Source organism: Onychostoma macrolepis, chromosome 24 (assembly GCF_012432095.1).
Source record: "Onychostoma macrolepis isolate SWU-2019 chromosome 24, ASM1243209v1, whole genome shotgun sequence".
Lineage (NCBI taxonomy): Eukaryota > Metazoa > Chordata > Actinopteri > Cypriniformes > Cyprinidae > Onychostoma > Onychostoma macrolepis.
This window is the reverse complement of record NC_081178.1, coordinates 15,461,495-15,479,187: the sequence shown is the minus strand read 5'-3', so window position 1 is coordinate 15,479,187 and position 17,693 is coordinate 15,461,495. Positions and strand designations below refer to the sequence as shown.

The 17,693-nt window shown below is 36.9% G+C and overlaps 1 protein-coding gene across 4 annotated transcripts in view; it reads left to right on the top strand.

Annotated features, from left to right (window-relative positions):
* The window catches only part of ncoa2 (nuclear receptor coactivator 2), a 103,447-nt gene that overhangs the window by 8,457 nt on the left and 77,297 nt on the right, over window positions 1–17,693 (top strand). For all 4 annotated transcript variants that reach the window (XM_058764657.1, XM_058764658.1, XM_058764656.1 and 1 more), the window contains exon 2: window positions 16,202–16,288. The gene's annotated coding sequence lies outside the window, so the exon portion shown is untranslated. The remainder of the gene's footprint in view (window positions 1–16,201; window positions 16,289–17,693) is intronic.

The following is a 17,693-nucleotide window of genomic DNA, read 5'->3' as shown; positions in this document are numbered from 1 at the left end:
AGAACATAATCAACTGAATAAATTGTTATTATTGTTTTCTTAGTGCACAAAAAGTAATCTCGTAGCTTCCTAAAATTACGGTTGAACTCCTGGGCCCGTATTCTTAAAGATTCTAAGAATCCTTTTAGAGAGCTCCTAATTTAGCTTAAAAAATTCTAACTAGGAGTCTTAGCTTAAAAGTGATATCGTTGCTAGCGATGACACAGTCTTTTGAAGACTCTGATTGGTTAGTTGTCCAAGAAGGAAACAAAAGAGCGCTTTTAAGAGTAGGTTTATTATAAGCCTTCACTTTGAAATAAATTTTTCCTGTTTTACCGTTCTCTCTCTCCCTCTCTCTCTCTCTCTCTCTCTCTCTCTCTCTCTCTCTCTCTCTCTCACACACACACACACACATTATATATGTATATATATATTCTTTATTTTTTATTTACCATGCTGTCATACTTAACGTATTTTATAGGAAATGAACAGCAACACAATAAGGTTCTGAAAGTGCTGTAACAGACCCAAATCACCGCTGCTGCAGAGTTGTATTTTTCCCTTTGCCAAATATGTTAATGTAGTGATTACGTCCATTTCTGGCGCTATGGCATTTCTGCGCGGTGTTGGAGATATTAGCGTGTCTCAAACAAGATCGGTCACAAACATGATCCCTGCACGATCTAATATGTAGCGTCTTAACTCACTGTCATGCATTATGTGCAACACATTTCTTCTCCCTCTTCATGTTTAGTCCATTTTCTCCGCTGCTAAGAAACTCTTAAGCGTCTTAAAAGTCCTCCTTCGTACTCCTAACAATTTTGGACCTTAAGACCTCTTTTAAGGGTTAAGATGCTTTCTGAATTACTGAAACACACATTTCTAAGAATTTTCTTAGAATATTGTTACTAGGAGCAGCTCTTAGCACTAAGATTTTTCATGAATACGGGCCCTGATGTCACATGGACTATTTTACCGATGTCCTTGCCACGTTTCTGTGCGATGACTGTGATAGTAACCTTTCTGTCTATGGAGGATCAGAGAGCTTTCAGATTTCATCAAAAATATCTTCATTTGTGTTTCGAAGATGAACAAAGGTCTTACGGGTTTGGAACAACATGAGGGTGAGTAATTAATGACAGAATTTTCATTTTTGGGTGAACTAACCCTTTAAATACTTTAACATTCTTCGCTTGGGTAAAAAATCGTAATATCTGAGCAGTTCGCAAACATTCTGATGCCGCCCACACTGCTTTGTGAATATGTAAATGTGAGCTGCACGCTTTCCTCTCAATAACAAAATAAACACACAACAAACTTGACAGCGTTGAGAAAACAGCAGTTAAGCAAGCATCTATTCATAGCGATGTGGATGTTTGCAGCAGCTCTGCACTTCTTTTCACGTTTATTTATGTAGCACTTTATACAGCAGATTGCTTTAAAGCAAGCAGCTTTACAGTAAAAGACATGAAAAAGTGTGTCAGTGTTGCTTTCAGTTAGAATTACAACTTTGATTTCTACTAAAAGCGGCTCTCCGGCTTGTTTATGTTTTTACTCGTGTCTGACTCAGACTGAACGGAGTAAATGAACAGGAGAAGTAGTAAGGTGTTTACCAGCTTGAATGTTTATGTATGAAATGAGCTCATGTGTAGCGTATGAGCTGTGGGAAAGGATTGAGAAGCACATCGCTAGACCTCAGCTGCGATTACATTTCATTTTTAATCGAAGAAAGGTTTAAGGGCAGGCAGAAGGAGTGTTACTGATCCAAGCACTGAATAAGTCGCTCTGCACTTACAAGTGGAGAGACGCTCTTTCTCCACTCAAGAACGTATTGATTTGACTTTGGCTGGTGACATTATGTTATTGCCACAGATATTTACTGTGAAGGTGGCCTTACACAAACTGACTCACTGCTACGATAATGGAGGTCATGTAAGCTCCACAAAGAGCAAGTGTACCATAGCTGAAGGAATATTCCTGGTTGGGTTAAGCTCAGATGATAGCTTTTATGGCGTAACATTGATTAGAACAAAAAAATGAAAAAAGTACTCATCCTTCGTTTTCTTAAAAAAAAAAAAAAGATTGTGAGGCACGTACAGTGGAAGTGTGTAGGGCTAAATTTTGGAGAATGTAAAAGAAGAAATGTGAAGCTTTTGAATTTCATAAGGGCAATTACATTAATTATTGTGTTGAAATTTACATCTTACAATCTGTTTAAATAATTTTTGCTGTTGTTTTAGGGTTTGTGGATTTGCTCTGCTTTGGCAACAAGTTGTAAAACTGTATATAACTTAACTTTACAGTAAAAAATTAGTAAGCAATTTTATTCGCACTAAAACCTTGTTTGCGTCTCGTGGCTATACTATTGAAACAGTGCGTATTTTAACATTTACAAATCATTTACAAATCCATTCACTTTGTAAGTGCCTCACTAGGTATGTTTGCATACACCAATTTTTTTCAGTTGAAATGAATCCAGTCCAATTTCAGATTTTCAAAGTTGTTTATTTGAGTCCTAAATGGTAAAATTCAATACACATATTCATTTACATTAGCATTACATGTATTCCGATCAAAATTTCATCAGTTCACATTGAAATTTCTTTCGGATCGATTGAGGTGTTTACATTAAGTCTTTTTAGTCACACTTTATTTTAAGGTCCAATTCTCGCCATTAACATACCATTAACTATGATTTTGTTTTGCCTTAATAAACTCCTAATTTGCTGCTTATTAATAGTTAAAAAGGTAGTTGGTAAGTTTAGGTATTGGGAGGGATTAGGGATGTAGAATATGGTCATGCAGAATATGTGCTTTATAAACAGCCAATATGTTAATAATAGGCATGCTAAGAAGCTACTGGTTAATAGTGAGAATTGGTCACTATACTAAAGTGTTACTGACTTTTCAGTCTGACTGAGCCATCAATCAATATGATTATAAACAGATTATTTGAGTGCATGTAAACACAGCTACTGTAATATTTTTATCTATATTTTTAGTAGGCACAAGAGAAAGCTATTAAGAGAAGGAAAGTTAGTTCTATAGATATTTCTGAAGAAAGAAGACTTAATTTAAGTTCACCAGTTGCTCCAGTTGTTCGCCAGTGAATTGTGACCTACTCAGATTCTGTATATATCGGAAGGAAGGGTCTTCTGCCACAAGAACAAAAATCAGTCATGTGAAGGCTACCCACAAGTAGTTCACCCACTTTGAAGCACCTTCGTAGACGCCCAGCATGGTATCGCTGGGATCTCTGTGATGGAATGCAGCCGGGTTTTCCACGTTATCACCAGGTCTGACTGGTTGCGCGCTGCTGGGCGCTCTTAACCCAATTAATGAACGTGACAAATGAAAGTTAGCAGAAAGATCAGCGCCTTCTTACCAGCACCCTCAGTGAAGCGGATCTCAAGGTCCTCGTGTCGTCAGAGGATATCGACTGCAGCTATGTGGAGAGGATGGTGTTCTTTTCACCGCTGTCTGGAGGTCTCTGCACGCTGGAGCCCAGCGTGTGCCTGGCAGCAGACCCAGAGTGTAATCCTTGGCATTGAGTGTGGCCTGGCACCGGTTCAGAAAGCCACAGTTAGAGTGGTGGGGGGGGCCCTACTTTAAGAAATGCCAAGTTGAAGGAAGGAAACAATGATCACAGGACAGGTTAACCCAGGGTGGCCACAAGTTGAGCTTGAGGTTAATGCTGCCAAGAGACGTGGTGCGGCTTCACTTTCGCTTCATTAAAGAGATGTATGCGAGGCTTTCCTGTCCGCATTGTAATGTCGGGTCAAGCAGTGGCCAACTACACATTACTGTACTCTGTAAAGAGACCACAGAGACCCCTGCGAAGATTTGAAGCACTTCAAGATTGCTTCCTGTTCACTGTCAGAGACCCTCAACTGAACTCCACCACATTGAGATCCGGTTCTTATATTCGTATCTGGTTTTGTTTAAAAAAAATAAATTAAAAAAATAAAGGATTTTCATGATGGTCAGTTCTGTAAACTGTTAAAGGATTATCTTTCTTTTTTGCGTCATGCATAATACAGTATTCATTGTCATGACTAGAGGTGGGCAATACAAGCAAAAAGTTAAGTTATTAAATCACAATATTTACTACCATTTAAAAGTTACGAAATGTTACGCCTCTTACCATATTTGGAAACACACAGCATGTCCACGACATGGCGGCGGCAGCGGCAACAATACTACAGCGAGAATAAAAGTTACGCCTTCTGTCTTTGCGTATACATTTGGGCACTGTTATGCAAATCTTCCCACACAGTGACATAGATTTGTGGGAGCGTGTTTGAATAAGGCGTTTTAGAAAGGCATGGATGAGTGAGTCTTAACTTTTAAAAAGAATATCTCTTTGTGTTTGAGACTTTTTAATCTTTGCGACTTTACGGATCTTATATACGCACAAACAGCTTGTAAACACTCCAAAGGCGTCATATGACCCCTTTAAAAAATACTTATCCCACATCTTTGAATGGTAGTGTATATTAATATTTTATGTAAACATGTTTAAAAAATTAGTTTCCAAACTCCTAATTTCCAAAGTAATGGATGCCCTCACAATGCCTTTTTTTTTATGGCCATTGTAATGAAAAAGCTTTATACATAAGATAAAATAGTAGGCTACTTTTAAGAATAATCTTCCCACAGTGTTTCTTTCTATCTAAAGGCTTTCCATTGCACAGTTACTGCTGTGGCAGATCATTCAGCAGAGGATTTGTCAGACTGATTCAAACCAGCAACATCTGAGTTTTTTTGAACAACTGATTAAAAGAACTGGTTCAAAAGAGTGATTTGTTTGTGAATCAGAATATGCTGTATGTTTGTTTGTTTTTTTCCCTGCAACTCAAACTTTTATTTGTCTCATCCCATTCAATATAGACTAAGACTACAAACTTGCATTAACATTTTCATTTAACCGGTACTTCACCCACCTCTAGTCATGACAATCATCTTATTTTTTGTTAACAATCAGCTTTCAAATGTCGGATTAATTTGCAACCAGATTTAATTTCTCATCCTCATTGCTTGTTCTGCAGTTCTTCATTATCATTATTCATTATTAAGCACTGATATGCTTCAGTCTGCTTCATCTAAACATCTCCAAATAGAAAGGAGATAAAGACTGATTTTGTTTATCTACTCTGCATCTGCGTGAAACTGAACAGTTTGGATTATTTGGATTCTTCAAAGAGCTGTCGTTGAATGACGACTCTAATGTGGTCATCAACCGCTGACAGATACCTCAATAAACGCTTGCCGTTCTTTCGGTTCCAGCTCTGAGCGGCCGATGATGAAAGAACCATAGTTCTCTCGTATACAATCGCCCTCAGGATGCGTTTTGCTTTGTTGAAAAAAGGTTCCAGCAGATCCTCCAGATGGCATAGGCCTCTTTCTCCCACAGAGGCTTTCCTGCTGTAAAATCGACTGGGTCTACTATCTATCGGCCAGCTCCGCAAACTGGGCCACAGATCTAATTGCTCTTTCATGCAGTGCAAATTCAGGGGGGAAAAGACTTCTGCGGATGCTTGCCTACAGCATGCAGAAATGAACATGGTGGCAAAGATACAGCTTCTGCTTGCAAAACAAAAATGCAGCACTAGCAGAAGAACTCATCTTTACAAAAAACAGACAAAATGCATCGCTTGCTAAAGACCTGACACGGCTGTCCGCACCGGCCGGAAAGTGCAAGCCAATGTCCGTGCATGGCTTGCAAAAGACAAGTCATCGACAGCAAAACGACTCGGGACAAAAACAAAAAAAAAGCAAAAGCCTGTTCATTGCAGTGTTAGCAATTGAGTTGTGTTCTTCCATTTTCTTCTCCTTGATCGACACTCTAATTCATCGTCGGCGGCAGTAAACGACAGAACGGTTTTATGTTTAAACCAATACCTGCTGCTCTTATTAGTAAACGGCCTTAACTGAATCAATCGCTCCTTCAAATTAGCGTATCAGAAGCAGTAAAGTTATCCATAATTCTCTCTACAAGCAAGAGCGTTAGACAGAAGACTTGGCAGCTGCTATCACTGGAGGTTGCTAAGCAGCTTGATTCATTCTCCAGCCAGCTCGTCTGTCGTCAAAATACATTGCATTGGCTGTCATTTGTCTGCTACAAAACACGCGCACACCTTCGTGCCTTGATGCTATTTCCATCCGCGTACGGGCAAAGAATATAGAAGTCTTTAATCTGATTGAGCGTTGGCTCTCTCGAAGGAAATTTTTGTAGACAATTCACAAAGGTAACGGTCCTGATGTTTACATTACGCTGACTGCTTTTAGCTTTGGGCCGTCTGTATACAGAAGAAGTTAATTTACTCCTGCACTAAAGATAACTACTGGTCATAGGTTAAAGAAAGAGACTGTAAGCAGCCCTTAAAGCCTCTATAATCAGTCTGCGTCTGCCTGTTACAGATATCTGTGGCTTTGGCACCTGGAATTGTGGGTTGTCAAAACAAATCCTCTCATTTTACACCTGAGGAGACAATTACACATACACACCCACGTACCGTGCAGGCGGTGGAGGGAACGATTATCTTTGCATCTTAAACAGTTAACGATTAGTATTGAGGAGATTTAATGTTTGCTGAGCATATTTTAGGGTGCTAATTGCTGTTCGGAACATGTTTAACTTTAGGGATGCACAATACTAGTTCTAGTTAATTAGCTGGTAATTATTTTAATGCACACACTAGAAAAGTTCATAAAATTGTCCACATTAATTTCTCACAGATTGTATTTGTAATTATGCATTGCATTATGTCGTGTTTTAGGGTTAAAGAAAATATTCATAAACTTAATGGAAAGTGTGCTGACAGAAAATTCCTAGAAAATTTCACACAGCGTTGTTATTCATAGAGATATTTAAATTCTATAATATTTTTAAATCAATTAAATGAATCATTAAAGCAAAAAATCAATCATTGTAAGTGTATCACATTATAATAATATAATGTATTTGCCTTCATCTAATGTTCACTTATTAATCTTTAAAATAGTAATAATTTAAAAACACTTCAGCAAATCCAATAATACATATCAATTTTTCATACTTCATATTACTTGCTAAAGATCGCATTTAACAGTGTTGTTAAATTATTAGCATTTTAAATATTAACTTTTAAGTGAGTATTAAATGAAGCGAAAGGTATATAAATGCCTCATTCATTCATTCATTCATTCATTCATTCATTCATTCATTGTGTATCTAAATGTAAAAATAGGGGAAATGAGACATTGTGAAATTCAATTTCTATTACTGACTCTGTTACTAAAGACTTTAATATCTGCCGATTGCCAGCATATGGTACCGCTATGTTGTAGATCCATATTTTACTCCAACATATTACAATGATTATCCAAAAAAAAGCAAGATTCTATTTTATCATCAGGATTTGATTGGATTGTAAAAAATGGGTGTTGTTTTTATTTAAAATGCACAAGTTAGTTTCAATCCACAATTTCCAAGTCTTTTATACTTTCCAAGGCAAGATTTATGTACTTGTCTTGTGACGTTTGTGAGACGTAAAACAGTTTGGCAAAAGAAGTGGAATTTTATGATTCGGTTAGAACCAATCAGCCATTCATAAAATTATGCTGTAATGCATTAATTTTATTGACTCCACAGAGTAAATTGTAGAGTAGCCTGTTTTTTTTTTTTTTTTTTTTCTCTGGACCTGGTGCTGATGTTTTCTTTGACTCTCAAGCAGAAAAGTTATTTCATTGCAAACTGTCATCTGCAACAATGCATGCTTAGTCTTTACAGCCTAGTAAGTTACTCTGTTTATTTTTGTTTCTAAAGTCATCTTACAGTAAATGGCCTGGAGTTGCAATCATGACATTATGGTTTATTTTAAAAGCCTTAAGCTTGAGTGGCCAAAGCACTAATTTTGGATAATCATGGTATTTGACAACCGGAAGCTGTAATGCAATTTTACAGCCTTGATGTTGACTGGCGGAGCGACGTCTGCTGCGTGTGCCGTGTCCACAGAGGCAGTTTTCCACTGCAGCCTTTTACTTTTTCCCTGTCTTGTCCAATTACGTGTCTTCCTGGAAAATCAGCAGTATATCTAATCAGGTAATGCAGGATTGTAGTTGCAGGATTTGCCTTCTTACAACTGAGAGTGTTTATTTAATTGGGCAGAAAAGCCTTCTCTTCAATCCAAGGCAACATCAGAGCATCAGGTCCTTGGTCATTTCCAAGGGGTCAAGTTTTGGCTGGTTAGCATGATCCTACTTAGTCTATACATTAAAAAAAGTTTTAGAAAGAATGCAATAAAAACAGTAATACTGTAGAAGTATTATAGTCGGTCTGTAAATATTTCTAACATTGTTAATGTATTTACTGTTACTTTAGATCTAATTAATGCTCCCTTGTTGAATAAAAGTCTTTTCTTCTCTTTTTTTAAATCTTACCCCAATCTTTTGAATGGTAGTGTATCACAGTTTCCACCAAAATATTAAGCAGCAAAAACTGTTTCTTACATTGATGATAATTAGTTTCAAATCAACTTATTAGATTGCTTTCTGAAGGATCATGTGGCACTGAAGACTGGAGTAATGATGCTGAAAATTCAGCATTGCCATCACAGGAATAAATTACATATTAAAGTATATTAAAAGAGATATGTTATTTTAAATGATAATAGTATTTCACAATATTACTGTGCTTACCGTATCTTTGATAAAATATATGCAGACTTGGTAAGCATTTATAAAAATATGATTTGCTAGTAATATTTTCTAGAATAGTGTTCTGAGTGGTTGGCTTTTAAAATGTAAACAAACTAAATGTTTAATTTCACAATCTGTTGTGAAATTTGTTGGTTATTTACTATTACATGACATGAACTTAAAAGACAATAATGACATAGTTCAGACATCACTGTGATGAATGGGAATGTAAACGGATAGCTTTCTTTAGGTATTATAGATCTCTCTTGTCTCACCACCCACTTCCGAGTCAGTGAAATGTTAAATAAAGCGGTTAGATTTACAGTACTCACAATTTAGTAAAAACAAAGCCGCCTTAGCAAGTCTGGCCATTGTGGAGATGGCACACATCCAAAAAAAGGGTAAGCGTGGGCTCCCAGCTGCAAAGAGAGAATGATAATCGCATGTGGAATTGGAGCTGACAACACATTCACTAAACGGAAACCGATCATTGATATGTGAGGTTTTCATAGAGGCAGAGCAGGAAAAGTGTCAGGATGGATACCTCTAGAAAAAGTCATACACACAGAGGGACTTTCATGAAAGTGATGGGCCTGATGTCTCGAAAGTAGCATTTGTCATCTGATTCGTTAAGAGAATATAGTGCCATGAAAGAATTTTATTAGGGATGAACGATGTATTGGTACCATCTGGTATTTAATCGCTCCAATTTGACATTTAGGTTACCTTTTGTTATTATATAAAACTCATTTAAAATTCAGCTTTGAAACAATTATTTTACACTGTTAAAGGGACAGTTCACCCAAAAATGAAAGTTCTGTCATTTAATTACTCACCCTCATGTGGTTCCGAACCTTAAGACCTGTGTTTCTCTTTGGAACACAAATTAAGATATTTTTGATGAAATCCGAGAGCTTTCTGACTCTGCATAGACAGCAATGCAACTGACACGTTTAAGACCCAGAAAGTTAATAAAGACATCGTTAAAATAGTCTGTGTGCCGTCAGTGGTTCAACCTTAATTTTATTAAGCTACAAGAATACTAATGCGTCATGGTGCTCTCATGAATGTGCATCAAAGACTGGCACGGAAGAGAAGAAATTGTTGAATAAAGTAGTTATTTTTGTTTTCTTTATGCATAAAAAGTAATTTTTTGTACCTACTCAACTCATGTTAAAATCCTCCAAAATTCACTGAGACGTGGCCAACGGTGCTTTGGTTTGTGACTGTACCTAAGCAACTGAGTGGAGAATGCTGCCTCATGGGATGTCTGCTAATGTTGGGTTTTTCACACTTGTCACAGCTGAAAATGAAAATAACTATTTGATTGATAGATTTGATAGTGTTTCTTTGCAGCTACTTTAGTGAAAGTTTTTTGATTCGATTGATTTGTTTGATTTTTTTTGATATACCTTTTACACCCAAAGTAGTTTTACTGGTTTCCCATTTGTAAGAAATTACTTTCTCTTTACTCCTCAAGAGGTTCATCATGGGTTCAAGCTTCCTCATTCAACATGCATAAAAAGGGGATGCATGTGATTACAAATATATTATCGAAATGAGGTATTGGAAAATTTTCAGTCATGTTTTAGGGAGAAATAATTACCTCGGTGAAATCGCCATGCTGTGGAATTTACAGCTTAATACCGCCACATAACTCGAAACATTAACACCCAGATTGGTGGTGCCGAGCAGCACGTTTACTGCTTGATTCATGGCTTTGGCTCAGCAGATAACACTGATTTCCTATGTGACTTAAGATAAGGAACATAAGTCTGCAGAGCAAGAAAACACAGTTTAGTGGCCAATATTTAGTTATTCTAAATTAAGGCAAGCATTGCTTTTACTATTGCTCATACTTGGGGTTATGGACTCTAGCATGTGGCAGAAAGTGTTGTGCAAATAAAATTTTCTTCAGAAAATGTAAAAATCTGGTTAAGTGTATATAATTTCATTAGCTCCATTGGCCTGTACAGTGCGGTGATGTTATTCACTTAGTTGAGGCTTTAAATCTTTGTCTGACTAATACGATCAAGAAGTTGATGGATTGCCAGTGAAAATGTTGACATGGAAGGTTAAATTTGTATTTGGCCTCTGCGTCTGGCCCATTGTGGTCAGTTTTGAGTGACTAAAAGAATCTGCGCGGCCAATCTAATCTTTAGCCCTTGAGTGGTACGATTAGCTGGCTGCTTTCCCCTGACATAAGCCTTTAGTGACATCCCCACTGAGATGACTTGCACCTGCTTCAGGCCAGGAGGAAACAGAGAGGATCATGGGGGAGAGAGCAGGATCACTTACCCTCAAACACAGGGTTTAGACAATCCCGCTCGCATCTAGTCAAAGAGCTGCTAACTGAATACGTGAGACTTCTCTAGAATAAAATCTGAACTTCTGGACTTTTTTGAGCGGCATTATTTTGTGAATAGCATTTATTTATTTATTTATTTATTTTATTCTTTGGGGTCCGCATAATTTTATTGTTTTATTTTGTGCCAAAACTTGTCCCCTATCTCTTTTACTCTTAGGGTGCTTTCACACTTGGTTTGCTTGCCTGGTCCGAACCCGAGTTCGATTGGCCCCCCTGCCCCCTTCCCCCGCTGGACTGCGTTCATTTTATTTTATTTGGATCCGAACAGCAGCTGTTTACCCCGTTGCTTAGTAACGGCGGCGCGGGAGAAGGCGGCAAAATGCATAAGATTGCTCGCTGCACTTTTTATATATTTACGTTTTTGAACCATTCATTTTGTTTACAAAGCTTCAGTGCATAATGACACTTATGTCTGTCTTCCAAATGTACTGCAAATGCTGTAAAGAACGCTGAAGGTGAACAGAAATGAGACACACAGCTTTCTGCTTGCAGTGTGTCAGTCACCCTCATCAGGGAAGTGAGTGAAACGCACACAAACACACATTTTTATCAAATAATACGGCATTAATAGTGGCTTACTTCTGTGATTTGGTATGTTTGCATTCACATTAGCAGCGAACCGTACCGGAGTTCACTTGAACCGTACCCCAGACCACCCTTTTTAAGCGGACTAGGGTACGGTTTGCAGGTGCGCACCCAAGGTCAGAAGACAGCGTTCACATCATCCAAACGAACCGAACTCTGACGTCAGTCAAACCCGGGTGCGCACCAAAAGTGCTAGTGTGAAAGCACTCTTAGAATTAAATGGGCAGTTTTGTGGTACCGTGTCTTTAAGACTTTTATGTAAATAGCATTTATGTAAAATGAGTAAAAGCTTGTGGTCTTTGGATTTGCTCTTGGGTTCAATATAGTATGAACTGTCTCATCCTTCAATAACAGTCCCTTTGCAAAGCCTGCATTAATTTGTGATGGAAGTTTGCCAACGGAATAAATGTAAAATGTAAATTTAATTGCACAAAAGTTTGAGTGACACATTCCAGTAGTTAAGATCTGAAACGACAATCGTGACCCTTGTCTAAAATAAACTTATTTATAATTATAAATGTTTAGTTTAGTAATTTTTCGAATCAGTTTTTAAATTAATTTTTTAATTTGATGTTTTTTATTTTGTCATTAATTAAAAAATATTTTGTATAGCTATAATTTATTTTTATTTCCGTTTTAATTTTAATTCAGTTTGTTATTTTGTGAAGTGCTTTTTGTCTTTTTAAAATTTTGTCATTAATTTTTTTAAATATTTTGTATAGCTGTAATTTATTTTTATTTCAGTTTTATTTTCAGTAATTTTAGTACTTCAATGTAAAATTCAACATATACGATTTCAAATTTTCATCTAATATTTATATTTTATTTCAGCTTTATTTCACTTTCCAAAAATGAGTTTTAGTTAACAACAGCAACATTGAATTGAAGTTACTTCAGTTGTAAATTTCGAGATTTTTAGAAGGATGTGCAGAGCTGTAGGTGCTACACATACACAACCGGGAACAGCACAGATTCTTTCCCATATTTTACCGACGTCTGGACTAGGAAGTTTTGTATCCACAAATTACCATGTTTTATTGTAGAACAGCCTACACCTCAAAAGGTAAAGAATAATTTGATTTCTTGTGAAATGTCCTGTCCTCTCAATTTGTAATACATATGCAAGATGTCTCTTTACACATGTCCATTGGGAAATATGTTTCTAAAGTGACATTATGAAGGAGAATGTGTGTTCAGTCAATCATTTATTTGCTGTTGTAGTATTAAGCCTCACAGTGGCCAGTGGTTGAGAGTTTGGGGAATATGGTCTGTGGTGTTACACATACAACTGTAACACATACATGAACTTTTGACCCACACTGCAGATGGAGAGAGATAGAGGGTCTCGGGTAAGGGAATGCAGAACGTCCCACTCTATCACAACACGTTCGTTAGGAATAGATCCACGGTGTGTGGTCTGCTGTGTGTGTGTGTGTGTGTGTGTGTGTGTGTGTGTGTGTCCAGGCTCTCAGATCTTCCTGGCCCTTTGGTGTGGAGTGTTTATTGAATAGTAAAGAGCAGCTGTTATGAAACCTGATTAGAAGTTTATCTGCAGTTGTTGTAACTTGTGACTGTTTGATTTCAGTTGAGATGCTATGATCATAAAGAGCTTGTGACTTTTTTGGTGTTTGAAAGACATTTCCACAAAAACAAAAAGCCTTTTTTGGTGTCTATCTGACAGCTGAATTAGCCGCTTGACTGATTTACCATGGTTGAAGGACCCCATAACTGCAGTGACCAATCGGGTTAAGATCTGCTGTGGGCTAGAAACAAACATGTGACACAAGAAATGGAGGGAAATTCCTCCGGCCTCAGAAAATACTTTTTTTTTTTAAAAAAATTTTAACTTCCCCCTGACCAGTGAAAAGATAAATGAAGTCTTTCAGAATGCATCTGATGTGTGTCTCTCTATATAATTTTGATTAATAGTGGTTTGGATATGCTAGATTAATTTTAATGTACTTTTTGTACACAGGCCACATGATTTCTCTGTCTCGCATTTAGATCGCTAAAGCCATTTACACGCTTCTGTAACTATATAGTGAATTTACTATTTTTATGATTATTTATAGAAGCACCTGCTCAGAGTGTTCTTATTATTTATCATACCCATCAGAAACCCAGCACTATTGTTCTCCCTTTGTGTTGTTGTCAGTGTGCACATGGTGTTGTAGCAGGGTGGCTGCTGTGAAACTACATGTAGCAATATCTGGTCAGCACATGACATCATGTGACAGCGCTGCGGATGGCCCTCCCCTCAGGTATTTGTTCACAAGCTCCCAGGAGAGCTTCTGCATAAGTCAACAACCCCTTTAAAGGCATTTGCTCACAATGGGAGAATTCTGGCTGTTTCTACATGCGCTTTCAACTTTGTTGAATGATACTTACTGCGGCAAGTAATTTTTTTTTTTCCTTCTCAGAGGCTAATTCTGGGATCGGGGAGATGATTTAAACCCTTTTTTCCACTAATTACTTGCTGAACATAATTAAAAAGGCGTACTTCATGTTACTATCTAATAAGCTTGAAACGATTCCCTTGTGGAACCAGAGGCCCTGAAGACGTGTGTAACACTATTAAATCTTTACCAACCTGATGATGATTGTCATTTTTTTTTTTTCTCTTCTCTTCCTGTTACTTTTTTTTCTCCAATTTTTCCCCTTTCTAATGATGTTGAGCTCATTTTCCGTCCCTTAATAGTCTTCTAAAAAGTTTGTGATGATTGCTTTATGCCATTTTGGAGATTCTGGCACCATTTGGGTTTCTGAAAGTGTTGATGATAAAAAGAAATGTAGCCTAAGCAGCAAATCAGCATATTAGAATGATTTCTAAAGGATCATGTGACACTGAATTGTGAATTATGTGATGGCTGTTGGAAATTAAGCTTTGCCATAATAAATTGCATATTAAAATAGAAAACACTTACTTCAAATTGTAATAATGTTTCACAGTATTACTGTTCTTACTGTGTTTTTTTTATTAAATAAATGCAGACTTGGTTAGCATAAGAGACTTCTTTACAAGATTTTTTTTTTTTTTTTTTTTGAACGATCAAGTACTTTATATTTTTGCAAAACTTTCTCTTCTCTGGAGCATCTAATGTTATATTTTTCCTTATTTTTTCTTCATTTCGTCTCTCGAGCACACTTGATGTGTGCTGATTCAGGTGTCCCTTATGTCTCCACTTGGCATTCAACTTTCACAAACTTTTTAATGGACGCTATAAGAGTATAAAGAGTATTGTGGGATCATTTAGATCTTTCCCCTTGACATTATTGAGAGGGCCAGGATGGAGATGGTGGATTAAAACTTAAATCCAATTCTTCATTTTTCAATAAGTTTGCAGAGATCACTCTCATATGGTAGTTCACTTAAGCTAATTGCCTGAAAAACATGACTGCTCCGGATGGTCTCATTGCGTTTTACTAACTATAGCAGAGCTACCTATTTTCTTTCATTTAAAAAAAAAAAACCTTCATCAGAAGAATGTTAATTTGAAAGGTGCACATATGGCAAACCGCTATCAACCACTTGTGAACAGCATCTTATTTTGGAGGCAAAATATTTCCTTGCTATTAGAATTGATGTCCAATACTTGTTCTTATTTTTTTTGGACAATTTATAAGCAAAGTCTTCTCCATATGGGTCCCAAGGACATAAGCCATGAATGCCACCCGATCGTTGACCTCTGTGGGTCTTCTCGGTATCACCCGAGCTTGGTTGGTCTTCTTGGAGCCGGTGCCGGCAAGGTGTCGTTATTAAGAATAGCCACACTCTTCCTGACAGGTCTGGGACTACTCTGCTGTCTCTTGGTTGGCTGATAACTCTCTGATATGAGGACAGCTCAAGTGCTGTGCTCAAAGCTGACAGGGCTGATCTCACAAGACGCACAGGGAAGTGATGTCATAGAATCCGATGTCATACAAACCTTAATGTTTACTTCCAGGGCAGCTGATGGTGTGGCCTCAGAATGTGAATGTTATTTGCACAAAACTTCTCAAGAATATGGCCAGGTCATATTTCACCCTAAACTCAAAAGTAATTTTTTGTATTTTATTTTGATCATTAAATACCAAAAAAATTATTTTGCATTGTGAGAGCCTCTATTCTCATTATTGTTAATATTGTAAATCAAGAATAAGAAAAACACAAAAGCAACATACTGGCAAGAAATATTAACATTCCGAAAAAAGGCTTCCATTCCCCTTTACTATTTATTTATTTTTATTATTTTTTTATATATATACATGCATGCATACATACCTTGGACATGCTTTTTGAACCTAATTTTTCTGTTTCATTGTTATCCGTTTATAAAATTGACAAATTGAAGTTTTGGAGCTCTTAAATTAGTGTAAAATTACTTCTGTTAAACGACCAAGCATAGTTTCTCAAAATAGCCTGATTTATTTATTTATTTATTTATTTTTATTAACTAGCATGGCCTCTGTGTCATCCTTTTAAAAAAAAAAAACCTCAATAAAATTACACAAAATCAGTCAATATTAATAAGGTTTTGATGTGTACTATATTGCATTGCTTGTGTTGAGCCTTGGTTGAGATCTTGACTGGATGGTTCTGTTCTTCCACAGATTGAGATAAGTGAATAATGCCCAAAGATTTCCACTGGTCCCATTGCTGCAGAAATGCCCTGAGGCTGAGTCTGGACTGAAGCCAAGGTAAGCATAGCAACCTGTGATGAACACAGTCACTTTCTTTCACACTCTCTCCTATCAAATTGTTGGTTAATTCATGACACTGAAGGCCTAATGTGTGTTTATGAAACTGCATGGTGAGAAGATGAAGAAAACACTTGTATGATATACTGCAAAACAAATGAAAGTGTGAGTTGGTGTGGTTTGTGTGGGAGGCGTGACATCATTTCCTCTCTGTATTTGGTTTGAGCAGCAAAAAAGGAACCTTGTTTTCGGTTATTTGCAGCCTTGATTTTTCCTTCTGTCTTTTATTCCTCTAAAACAGAGGTTTTTAACTTTTAGAGACCCAGACTCTCAGCCAAATTAGGGCTAAGAAAGATTTTTGTGTCAGTAACACTTTATAATCACCTTCATTAAAAACTTTAACAAGTGAAATAAACCAAGAAATTACATACACGAATAAAAATTGTAGCGTCTTTTGAAAGAAGACTTTATAACTTGTTTTACTTTCCACAATGCTTAATCATAAGTAAATATACCACATTTACATATTACATACTTTTTTTTCTCTCTTTTTGAAAGGAATCCCATGTTTTATATATTCTGGCACTTGATCTGTAGTTGAGATTTCCTATTTACAAAAAAAGTATTTTATATATATATGTATATATATGTGTGTTAGAGTAAAAATATGTAAATTACATATTTAAATATAATATATATATTTATATTTTATGTATTTAAATGTTTTATACAAATGTATTAAACATTTATATTTTTAAATCTTATTTTTCCAGTTAATATCATTAAATATTTATATTTTTACTTTATATTACTGGCATAAATTCACAGATTCAATCAGTAGTTTGATTGTACAACTTTAGTAAGTGGCACTCAGAGTAGCAGCCACAAATGAGCATGTGTTTGGCTGCATGTGGATGCCACAGTCGCCACCTGCTCTGCTTGAACCATTGCTCTCTGCTGTCATGTGACTGAAGAGCATGGTATTGTCTTGGTTTAAAAGAAGAGCACTCGCTGTGAGCAGACCGTCATAGAGGAGGAATTTTCGAGCATGGATCATTCGCTGTGTATGTAGCGGGGTGGGAGGGGTTGTTGGGGCTGGATTTTCCTGTACGGGGAGGGCAAGGGAAGCTGGGGGTGGGGCAACTGTAGCCGCTCAGATGGGATTTGCATTAGTAGTTTGTCAGCTGTCATTAGGAGCAGATGACAGTGAGGATAAGCTGTTTGCACACGGCTCTCTCTCCTCCCCTCCTCCATGAACTGACCGTTGCATACACCTAAGAAAAACCAAAGCCAAAGCGCTTCATTTTGATGCAAGCGAGTAGGGCGTGAAATTTCAGATGACGGTTAATTGTCATCCAGTTAATGAGATTAACAGTTTAATTGTCTGTTTTGATCGTCACTTATA